Source organism: Palaemon carinicauda, chromosome 8 (assembly GCF_036898095.1).
Source record: "Palaemon carinicauda isolate YSFRI2023 chromosome 8, ASM3689809v2, whole genome shotgun sequence".
NCBI lineage: Eukaryota > Metazoa > Arthropoda > Malacostraca > Decapoda > Palaemonidae > Palaemon > Palaemon carinicauda.
The window spans coordinates 127,426,409-127,438,908 of record NC_090732.1 but is presented as its reverse complement, the minus strand read 5'-3'; the positions used below and the strand labels follow the sequence as shown (position 1 = coordinate 127,438,908).

The window sequence follows — 12,500 nt, the reverse complement described above, 5'->3', positions numbered from 1 at the left end:
ATGGATGATTACGTAGATTGGACATTTTGCTTGACCATGACCTTGACCTTTGACCTTGACCTTTGACCTTGACCTTCCAAAATTTAATCATTTCCAGATTTTACATAACAGTTAATCCCTGTAATTTTCATTACTCTACGATTAGAATTGTTGCCAGGCTGTTCACAAACAAACAACACACACAAACAAACACACAAACAGGTGGTAAAATATAACCTCCTCCCAACTACGTTAGCGGAGGTAATAAGTGAAGTTTATTTAGGATATGGGTGTGTCAGTCTGAGTATCCTTAAGGGGAATAGGCCAAATTTCCCCCTTTTCTGTTTTGGTAGAATATTCAGTTATAATCAATGTAATCAAAGTTTTACTGTAGAATATATCTGTTTATATAAAGTTACAAGATTTCTTCTGCTTTCTCTTAGAAAAATTTAGTCTAGAATGTATTTGTTTATAAAAAATTACAGCTTTTCTTCTTTCTCAGAAAAAAAAAAATTACTCTGGATTGTTTATGTTTATAGAAAAATTATCACTTTTTCTACTTCTTTTTCTTAATTTTTTCATAGAATATTTCTGTTCATATAAAAATTACAACTTTTCTTCTTTCTCAGAAAAAAAAGCTCTAGGATATTTATATTTATATGACAAATACCACTTTCCTTCTCCTTTCTCTTGAAAAAATTAGCTCTAGAATATTTATGTTTATAATGAAAATACAACTTTTGTTCTTTCTCAGAAAAAAAAAAAACTACTCTGGAATATTTTTGTTTATAGGCAAATTACTGGTTTTCTTCTTCTTTCTCTTACACTTCTTGTTTTTCCTTTTAGATGTTTGAACTTGAAGCATTAAACGTTAAACGTGACCATCCCCTTGCTGCTGTTGCATGCTATTGCAACATGAATTAAACAAGTCTTATTCTTGAACACAGGTGTGGCTACGTCATAAAATGACCATCGATTATGAAAGTTGGACGAACTGCTTAAAACTGTGCAAATGGAAACAATATTGCTAAGAGGAAGAAACCTTCTCAATATTTTTTATACTCAATTTTCTAAATGTTTTTTTTTTTTTTTTTCATTAATTTAGGAATATTTCTCATTAATTGCCTCCGCCAACGAAATTGGAGGGAGGTTAGGTTTTAACCCCTGTTTGTTTGTTTATGTGTTTGTTTGTTCGTGAACCGCTTCCTAGCCAAAATTTTAATCGTAAAGTAATGAATATTGCAGGAATTAAATGCTTTATAAAAAGCTGGAAATAATCAAATTTTGGAATGTCAAGGTCACGGTCAAGCAAAATGTCCAATTTACGTCATCAGACGTAAGTTTGGACATCGTTATCACAGAGACTTCAAACTTGGTTTACATTTAAGTTTATGAAAATCCACACCAATTAATACATGTCAAGGTCAAAGGTCAAGGTCAAGATTTAGTAAGAAGTCGAGAAATAAGCTGCCACGTCGGAGGTCTGTGGTCTACTGAGTGCCCCTCCACTTAAATACTATATTTAACTTTAAATGTCTTTCTTACTTATTCAGTTACCATGAATTGAATTAAGAGGTAAAAATAAATAGCAAAAACACTTAACAAAAAACACCATCCTCACGACTAGTAATGTGTTTTTATATCTGTAATTATGTAGAAATGCATCTATTCCTTTCCATGAAATCACCAGCATCATCTTCTCTTACGCCTATTGACGCAAAGGTTCTCGTTTAGATTTCGCCAGTCGTCTCTATCTTCTTCACGCTTCATAATCCTTAGCCATGTAGGCCTTGGTCTTTTAACTCTTCCATGAAATAGCTGTCCCATATTCCGTACTTAATACAAATGTCCCAGAAAAATAATAGTAAGAATATACCAGTATTACCATACATTTTACTTCCATTTTTTATGTCATGAGGAAGCAGGCTATATATATGAGCAAAAAATATCCTAAGCTTAACAATGGGAAGTACAAAAATTAATAGGATCCTAAAGATTAAAAAAAATAGTAATGTCTTCACAATATATATATATATATATATATATATATATATATATATGTGTGTGTGTGTGTGTGTGTGTATGTTTGTATATATATATATATATATATATGTATATATATACATATATATATATATATATATATATATATATATATATATATATATATATATATAATAAATAACCAGAGAATCTTACCCTACATTTTACTTCCCTTGATTTCTGTCACGAGGAAACAGGCTATGAATTTTTCTTAGCAAAGCCATACTAAATATAACAAAGGGTAAAAAGGAAAATAACAGGAAAATAAAGATAAAAATTAAGAAATAAGTAACTCCTCGAGAGAAATAGAAAAAAAAATAAACCTTAATTTTTCACCAACAGTTTCGAAAATATATGATTCTCCTTCTGGCTATTGTGAAGGGATGTCCCAGTGCCTAAAGTACGTGAGTTGTTGACAGTCGCATCAGAATTATGCTGGCTTTTCTTTCCTCTTCGTTCTCCCCTCATAGGAATCCAGGAATGGTAGGAATCCTTGAATGTTAAAGAGGAGAAATCTTTCTGTATTCAAGTCTTGCTATAATAAATATTTTTTCCGTATGTAGCGTGATCTTCCTAATCGGATAGTTGAATCAGTAGAACTTCAAAAGTTCAAACTCGCAGCAAATGTTTTTATGTTGAAGAGGCTTACATAAGTCATATAGTTTACACTTGAAATATCTGTTTAAATGTTGTTAATGTTTTTAAAATATCTCATTTTAATTTTATAATACTTCTTATATCGTTTATTTGTTTCGTTATTTCCTTTCCTGACTGGGCTATTTTCCCCTGTTGGAGCCCTTGGGCTTATAGCATCTTGCTTTTTCAACTAGGGTTGTAGCTTAGCTAGTAATAATAATAATAATAATAATAATAATAATAATAATAATAATAATAATAATAATAATAATAATAATAATAATAATGTTGTTGTACTCATTTTTGAGTGGCAGTGGAAACTCTTCAAATGACTTTCTTCGTTCTATTGTTGTACGCATTTTTAGGCGTGAGTACTGGGCTCTTCAGTTTGAAGGTTTAAAGGCCGCTCATGAATGGCAGGGGAAAGGGACAGTGACATTGCCTTATTGAGCAGGATAATGGACTAGAGAGAGAGAGAGAGAGAGAGAGAGAGAGAGAGAGAGAGAGAGAGAGAGATCCCACTCCGATTAAACCGCTTATCCCTGTCCAATACATGAGAATTCCAAAGAGAAAGCAGGCAACTTAATGGAGCAATAAAGCCTTTCGTGGATTTCTCATTAAAGTCTAATGCATTTATCACGTTGCTAACTTCATCGAGAGATCATTGCCCAGAGAGAATGACATATCAGTTTCCATACATCTTTTGGAAATCAATATCAATAATTATTGTGAATATTATAGATTTAAGTACGAATATTGAATTATAATAAGATTTTGACTTCTGAGCAAATGGATCATGGTGAGAAAACTTCTAAAAAGCAAAATAAACTTAATAAAGGATGAAACCTGAAAATAAATATTGCTGACAAAATAGATATCTTCCACTAATATCCAGAGTTTAACAGTCAAACTCTATTTTCTTGAAATTCTCAAGATTAACAGGCAATTTTTTTTATTTCTTTTTTTTTTCTTTGAATAACCCCAACACTGTTGCGCATAATGGAATGACTGGCAGAAAATCTATGAAGATTGATTCTGTCTAAATGCTAGGTGTCATGACCTGATCAAACTGGAAAAGCAAATTAGAAAGGAGGCTTTGATGGGGGGTAGGGGGGGGGGTAGGGGTGGAAAGGTGGTCAGAAAGCAAGAATGATGATTAGTATTCAGAAAATCAGGATAGATTTTACATTGAAATCAGATTATGAGACAAATACTAAATTTCAATCCTGAATTTAACTATAAAATAAAGATCCTAAATATTGTGACTAGCATATTCCTATATATATACATATACATATATATATATGTATATATATATATATATATATATATATATATATATATATATATATATACATATATATATATGTATATATATAAAAATATATGTATATATATATATATATATATATTTATATATATATATATATTTATATATATATATATATATATATATATATATATATATATATATATATATGTATGTATATATATATATATATATATATATATATATATAGATATATGTATATACATATATATATATATATATATATATATATATATATATATATATATATATATATAAATATAATCAATTAATTTCTATTTGAAACAGCCGCTACTACTTGGCATTGGATGTTGAATAGAATACTTTAATCCCCAAAAAAACTATTTTACAATTTAAATTGAACAATGGCATGTATGACAGATATCAAAATTTCTCTAAACTCAACATCTCAAAGGTATTGAGATCTAAAATATATATATTGTATATGCAATATGTATATTAGTCTCCAATTGCGGTTACATAATTTATATAACAATTCAGCGTTTATAATGGCTAAGCCAAAGGAATTATATCATGAATTAGCATGGGTTTGATGTTAAATACAAAGGCACCATCACATGTCCAACATAACAGAAACAATTATTAAGAATATTAAGATTATTTTGAACCACCATCAATATGGAAATGGGAATTAGCTATGCCTTTCTCCAAGGAGAGCAGCAAGCCTCAAGCAGTCGATCTCAGTGTCTGTAACTTCAAATGCCCAACAAGTAATTAGATGAAGGCCTCTTCTGTTCTGTAACTTCTCTGTGCCAAAGCGAGGATCCCTTCTGTCCTTGTGTCTTCGAGGCTACTGTATAGTTTGAGAAACTGACCAAACTCTCTGAATCAAGTGATTGGCCTTAATTGGAAACACGTAACCAAACAATGAGCTCACTGAACTCTGTTCACTTTCATTTGTGTTTGCTCGTGTCTCGCAGTATCGTTTACTACCTCTGGCAAGGTTATATTTTTTTACCTGGTTTAATTATTCATCTATTTCTTTGTCTGTTAAAAGGATTACGACAAAACGCCAAATTATATTGTCACTAAATTTTAACAACAGATAGGTATTATTTAAGAGAAAACCCCATTGAATTTTGGAAGTGATCCGGATCAAAAGAGTGATTCTGATTATTATTATTATTATTATACAGTAGATTCATTCACTGGCAATAAATGAAAATTGGGAAGCTTTGTCCGTAGACTTCAGCAAAATGTTGATAATCTTCATTGGTGGAGGTCTCGAATATCCCAATGAGGAAAGGAAATAAGGAAATAAATAACCGATATAAGAAGTAATTAACAATGAAAATATAAAATACTTAAAAGCATTAACAACATTAAAAAGATATTTCATAAATAAACTGTAAAAGGATTTATGTCAGACTAGAATAAAAAGAAAGCAGGAGAAAATTTCCTTTTCAATTTCCCAACAAGGGTCCGCTGTTGCTCGCCATTTCTTACCACTCTTGCTGGTAACACTTCCTCAGAGGTGAAATGAAAATTCAGCACCCATAATAGGTTGAGGAGATGCGCAGGGTTCAATGTTAAAACGTTACCTGGAGTTTACAGCTTTGTTTTTCTATTCAGTTGGTAAACATTTCCAATGCTCTCGGTTTTCGTTTCATTTGGAGGCTTAATGGTACACTGAAGTTTTGCTTCGTATACAATGCTCTAGTTTCTGTTCTTCATTTTACTAGAAATCCTCTTATTCATTTGTTGGAAGTAATATTCCTTTTATTGCTTTTGAAAGCTCTTGTTAGAAATTCTATCTTTCGTAGGACTTCAATGATTTTGGATTTAGCATCAGTCAATATATACTATGTATTTCACCTCTTAATGTAGGTCCTTTTAGTAGGTAGTAACTTAGCCAGGGCACCAGCCACCCATTGATATACTACTGCTAGAGAGTTAGTGGGTCCTTTGACTGGTCATAAAGTACTGCACTGGATCCTTCTCTTTGGTTACGGTTCATTTTCCCGTTGCCTACACATACACCGTAGTTTGGTCTATTTTTTATATATTCTCCTCTGTCCTCATATACCTTAAAACACCGAGATTACCAAACAATTCTTCTCTCAAGGGGTTAACTACAGCACTGTAATTGTTCAGTGGCTACTTTCCTCTTGGTAAGAGTAGAAAAGACTCTTTAGCTATGGTAAGCAGCTTTTCTAGGAAAAAGGACACTCGAAAATCATTGTTCTCTAGTCTTGGGTAGTGCCATAACCTCTGTAACCTGGTCTTCCACCATATGTATATAAACCATGATTTCTAAAGAAAGCAATATTAATTCTACCTGCATACGATTTATACTTCATTATCAAGTTTTGATTTCCCCAAAGGTTTCCGAACAGAGAGATCTTCAACTTGAGTTTCTCCAGACTAAATTTCTTCAATAATTGGTTCCTCAGATTCGTGACTGTGAGACATTCGCGAAAGTTTCTTCAAGTGAAATAATCTTGAAGGAGGCTCGCGAAAGTTTTCTTCAAGTGAAATAATCTGCAAGGAGACTTTCGATATTTCAGAGGAGATTAAAATCATAAGGAGTTTCTCGTTACTGACGAATTATGAGTTTAATTCAGAGTTGAATGATCGTGTATAGTTTAAAGTTTATATATGAAATACGTTTTCATGTTGTTAATGTTCTTAGAATATTTTATTTCAATTTGTTTATTACTTCTTATATCGTTTATTTATTTCCTTATTTTGTTTCCTCACTGAGCTATTTTTCTCTGTTGAAGCCCTTGGGCTTATAGCATCTTGCTTTTCTAACTAGGGTTGTAGCCTAACTAGTAATAATAATAATAATAATAATAATAATAATAATAATAATAATAACAACAACAAAAACAACAACAACAACAACAACAATAATAATAATAATAATAATAATGCTTTTTACATACATACATACATACATACATTCATACATACATACATACATACATACATACATACATATACCCCAAAAATCTTGATAAAGAGAATTGTTTTGAAAACTGTATGGGTGGTAAACGGAAATGAGCAAAGGGAGGGACTTTGAAGTAGTCGGATGTAGAGGGTAAGTGTAAGGGGAGAATATACGTGAAAATAAATCCTGTTCGAAATGTAACATTTTGTTTCATGAAATAATGTGAAATTTTAAAATGTGACACATTGCTTGTCTCTCTATTTCATTTCATAAGGGGGTGGAGTGAATACTTTTTATAAAAGGAGGAGAGAGAGAGAGAGAGAGAGAGAGAGAGAGAGAGAGAGAGGAGAGAGAGAGAGAGAGAGAGAGAGAGAGAGAGAGAGTTTCCATTTTATTCCATAAATGGTAAAGGGAAAACCTTGTTTTGGGGTCCTTTCACTGGCCAGACAGTACTACTTAGGACCCTTCTCTCTGGTTACACAGACACCGAATAGTCTGGCCTATTCTTTACAGATTCTCCTCTGTCCTCATACACCTAACAACACCGAGATTACTAAACAATTCTTCTTCACCCAAGGGGTTAACTACTGCACTGTAATTGCCCAGTGGCTACTTTCCTTTTGGTAAGGGTAGAAGAGACTCTTCAGCTATGGTAAGCAGCTTCTAGGAGAAGGACACTCCAAAATCAAACCATTGTTCTCTAGTCTTCGGTACTGACATAGCCTCTGTACCATGGTCTTCCACTGTCTTGGGTTAGAGTTCTCTTGCTTGAGAGTACACTCGGGCACACTGTTCTATCTAGTTTCTCTTCCTCTTGTTTTGTTAAAGGTTTTATAGTTTATATAGGAAATATTTATTTTAATGTTGTTACTATTCTTAAAATATTTTAATTTTCCTCATTTCCTTTCCTCACTGGGTTCTTTTCCCTGCTGGGGCCCCTGGGCTTATAGTATCCTGCTTTATCAACTAGGATTGCAGCTTAGCATTTAGAGAGGAGGAGGAGGAAGAGAGAGAGAGAGAGAGAGAGAGACAGAGAGAGAGAGAGGAGTTCACTGTGAGGTTATTTGAAACTGTTTTGAAATTAGGATAATCTAAAACAGATCTATGATAAAAAAAACGTCGTTAAATTAGAATAATGAAAAGGATATCAAAGCGTACCCAATGAAAAATTTCTGATAACCCCAAATATGGGACTTGTCAAGAGTTGATTAATATTATCATATTATAAAACGAAGAAATATGGTACAGAGTTGGCGTTATTATTAAACCAAAAACATTTTGGTGACATCTGTGTTAGGCAACAAGCAGATTAAAAATGTTAGGGGTGGTCTAACACTAAATAAACAAGAATATCCTTTATAAAACGAATCAAAGAGACGTAAATTAATTCGACTTTGTTATTATTTATTACAATTCAATGTCCTTACATCATATTCCAAGTTTAGTAATTACCAATACTATTATTATAATAATAATAATAATTATTATTATCATTATTATTATTATTATTATTATTATTATTATAAATATTAATATTATTAATATTAATAATATTGAAATTATGATATTAATTTTTCTTACTTGCCATACAAAATACTTGCAGAATTAGTACATTACAACATAACATCATCATCTCATCCTAGGCATATTATTATTATTATTTATATTATTATATTATTATTATTATTACTTGCTAAGCTACAACCCTAATTGGAAAAGCAGTATGCTATAAGCCCGAGGGCTACAACAGGAAAATAGCCCAGTGAAGAAAGGAAATAATGAAACTATGGAAGAAAATTAATCTTAAGAACATTTTAAGAACAATAACAATATTAAAATAAATCTTTCATTCATAAACTATAAAAACTTTAAAAGCTGTTTGATAATGTCGATGTTGTTAGATGTATGAGGGACAGAGAAGAATATGGAAGGAATAGGCCAGACTACTCGGTGTATATGTAGGAAAAAGGAAAATGGGGGCGTAAACCAGAGAGAAGGATCCAATGTAATACTGTGTGGCGAGTCAAAGAATCCAATAACTCTAGCGGTAGTATTTCAATGGGTAGTTGGTGCCCTGGCCAATCTGCTACCTACGCAAAGGGCCTCGGTTAGATTAAGCAGATGAGGAACTTGGTGGAGTAACGAGAACTCTGGGTGTGGCAGCAGGGTGACGGATTGCGTTTAAGGCGATAGACAAGATGTCCCTTCGGCTTCTATTCTCGCTGCCTGGCGTATGATCTAACTGGATATTTTTTTTTTCTGATAACACCATAACAGCATAAAACAAATTTAATATTGAAGAGATGTAAAATTATTATATTATAATGTAAAATTCGCAATAATGTCGAAAAATGGACTGACATTATTATAAACATTATCGTTCATGTATCATTAAAAATGGCAATCAATATTTTCTTATTATAAAATGAAAATATTGTAAAAATTACCAGAAATAGAAGGACGTTATTATAAAAAATTTTCGTTCATGTATTATCAAAAATGACATACAAATTTTTTCTTATTATAAAATGAAGATTTTGTAAAAATGACCAGAAATGGAAGGACATTATTAAAACATTGTCGTTCATATATAATCAAAAATGAAAATTATTTTTTTTCTTATTATAAAATAAAAATTTCGTTAAAAATGACAAGGAATAGAAGGACGTTATTATAAGAATTTTCGTTCCAATCGATTTTTTCTTTTTTCAAATATTCAACTTTTATGGCTACCGAAATGAAATGAAAATTCCTTTATAATATTGACCTAAATTTCTTAATAATTATTTCATAAATAAACAACATAAAAATCAGACCAAAGATTATCAAACTCACGGTACCATTGAAAATTAGATTAAGTTTTCGGATCGTATTATATCAATTAGGACACTTTTTGATTATCTCGTATCTGATGCGACTCAGAGGAAAACAGCTTTCATTTCCTTTTGTAGAATCGTCAGAAGAATAATTTGATTTTGCCAGTGACCTCCTTATCTCTCTCTCTCTCTCTCTCTCTCTCTCTCTCCTCTCTCTCTCTATGCAGAAGGATTAGATTTATCCCCTGACTCCATATTCTCTCTCTCTCTCTCTCTCTCTCTCTCTCTCTCTCTCTCCTCTCTCTCTCTCTCTCTCTCTCTCTCTCTCTCTATGCAGAATGATTAGATTTATCAACTGACTCCATATTCTCTCTCTCTCTCTCTCTCTCTCTCTCTCTCTCTGTCTGATATTCCTGTGTGTACTCTGAGAAAAAAGCAGAATAACAGGATTTTTCCAGTAACGCCCCATTCTCTCTCTCTCTCTCTCTCTCTCTCTCTCTCTCTCTCTCTCTCTCTCTCTCTCTCTCTATGCAGAAGGATTAGATTTATCCCCTGACTCCATATTCTCTCTCTCTCTCTCTCTCTCTCTCTCTCTCTCTCTCTCTCTCTCTCTCTCTCTCTCTCCTCTCTCTCTCTCTCTCTATGCAGAATGATTAGATTTATCAACTGACTCCATATTCTCTCTCTCTCTCTCTCTCATCTCTCTCTCTCTCTCTCTCTCTCTCTCTCTCTCTCTCTCTCTCTTTGCAGTTATTAGATTTATCCACTGACTCCATATTCTCTGTCTCTGTCTCTGTCTCTCTCTCTCTCTCTCTCTCTCTCTCTCTCTCTCTCTCTCTCTCTCTCTCCTCTCTCTCTCTCTCTCTCTATGCAGAATGATTAGATTTATCAACTGACTCCATATTCTCTCTCTCTCTCTCTCCTCTCTCTCTCTCTCTCTCTCTCTCTCTCTCTCTCTCTCTCTGCAGAGTTATTAGATTTATCCACTGACTCCATATTCTCTGTCTCTGTCTCTGTCTCTGTCTGTCTCTCTCTCTCTCTCTCTCTCTCTCTCTCTCTCTCTCTCTCTCTCTCTCTCTCTCCCATGGCTATTTTGCAGGAGAGCACGAGGGTTATAAAATCATGGAATGAAATTAGTTTTGTTTGAGCCAACACGGAATTTACATAGTAAATATGTCAGTTTATAGGGGGAAAGAAAATAGGAAAATGTGTTTTCAGACATCAAGGAAATTGAATTCTAGTCATGAGAGAGAGAGAGAGAGAGAGAGAGAGAGAGAGAGAGAGAGAGAGGAGAGAGAGAGAGAGAGAGAGAAAGCATTTAATTAAGATAGACGAGCATATAACGTTGCAGATTTTCTTTGAGTTATTTCTTCAAATTTGAAAAAAAATTCTTAAAATATCCAGAGTTGAATTTATATCTAAACAGGTTTTGACAGAGAAGCAATATTGTTAACAAGTGTGAATATCGAAAGACATTAATAGTATGAATAATAATCACAAATAAGAATAGATCGAAAATAGTTATTCTGGATCACACAATTTCCAGATTTTGTCATAATATTTACGTTGTTAACAGTCATTTTCGTTGCCAGACGAAAGATTATCCCCTTTTGGGAGCTTCTTTATAGGGTAAAAAAGCAAATCGAGCTTATACTCCGAGAATTTATAGATATCAGCCAGAGCTACCACTGACATCGTTACTTATAAGCAAATTCTTTATTTTTTATGTTTATATATTATAATTTCCCGTACAATACGCTGGGGCGCCGGCAACGCAGGAGTACCGAAGGAAAGTTTCTTGAGGTATAACCTTGGTTAGTGCTTGAATGGTTGTGTAGAAATTATTAAGTTAAATTGTTCTCTGGGTGAACGTTTCATTTACCGTATTATTGTGCTTATTAAGCAGTTTTTGGGCTTTAAATACTATATCAATGTACTGAAGATGAAGGCCTATATTGAAAGTTCGCTGATTTCAGAAGCAAATAATGCTTTTCACGTAACAAGAGTTGGTGATGATTTTGCGTAAACGTGTAGTGGAATCAGTTGATCATGAGACGTTCAAAACAGTGCCATGACCCAGCGAAAACGTTTCATATACCAGCAAACGTTTTGCTTTCTATTTCATAAAAACAAATGTTCTGAAAACACATGATTTACTTTTATATTATCTGATGATGATGATTTGCCTCCTGAAGTTGAGAACAGTGACTAAATTTAGCCTCATGAAGCTGAACACAGTGTTCAGATGAAGAAAAAAATTCTTAAATAAGCTAAACGAAGAAATATGTTCGTGGAAAATTATATCAGTAAGTAGGAGCAGAGTTTATGCGGTGAGAAGGATAATGGTGAAATTAGATTCGTATAAAAAAAAAGAAAAAAAATGGTGAGCAAACGTGAAGTGATGTTGACAAAATAGTTGAATTGGATTTTGTTAGACGAATGTTAACGTCGTCATGGTTGTGAAGTGTGTATGTGAATTGCGTTAGTTGAAAAATTGTGAAAATAAAAATATAGATAAGTATGTGTAGCAATAGTAGCATTTGTGTATCAAAATGTACTCGATGGTGAGGATTGTCAGCAATGAACAACGCAATAAGCGTATTGAGTGGGAAATCCCTTGGTATGTCTACTTCTGTGGTACAATTTATATATTGAAAAGCTTGTTGGAAATTCAATTGAAAAGCTTGTTGGAAATTCAATTGAAAAGCTTGTTGAAAATTCAATAAAAAATCTTACTGCAAATTCAATTGAAAAGCTTGCCGAAAAATAAATTGAAAAGTTT

At 32.7% G+C, this 12,500-nt stretch overlaps 1 long non-coding RNA gene across 1 annotated transcript in view; it reads left to right on the top strand.

The window, feature by feature from the left end:
• Window positions 1-12,500, top strand: part of LOC137645912 (uncharacterized) — a 213,544-nt gene that overhangs the window by 70,808 nt on the left and 130,236 nt on the right. The gene's annotated exons all lie outside the window — the stretch shown is intronic.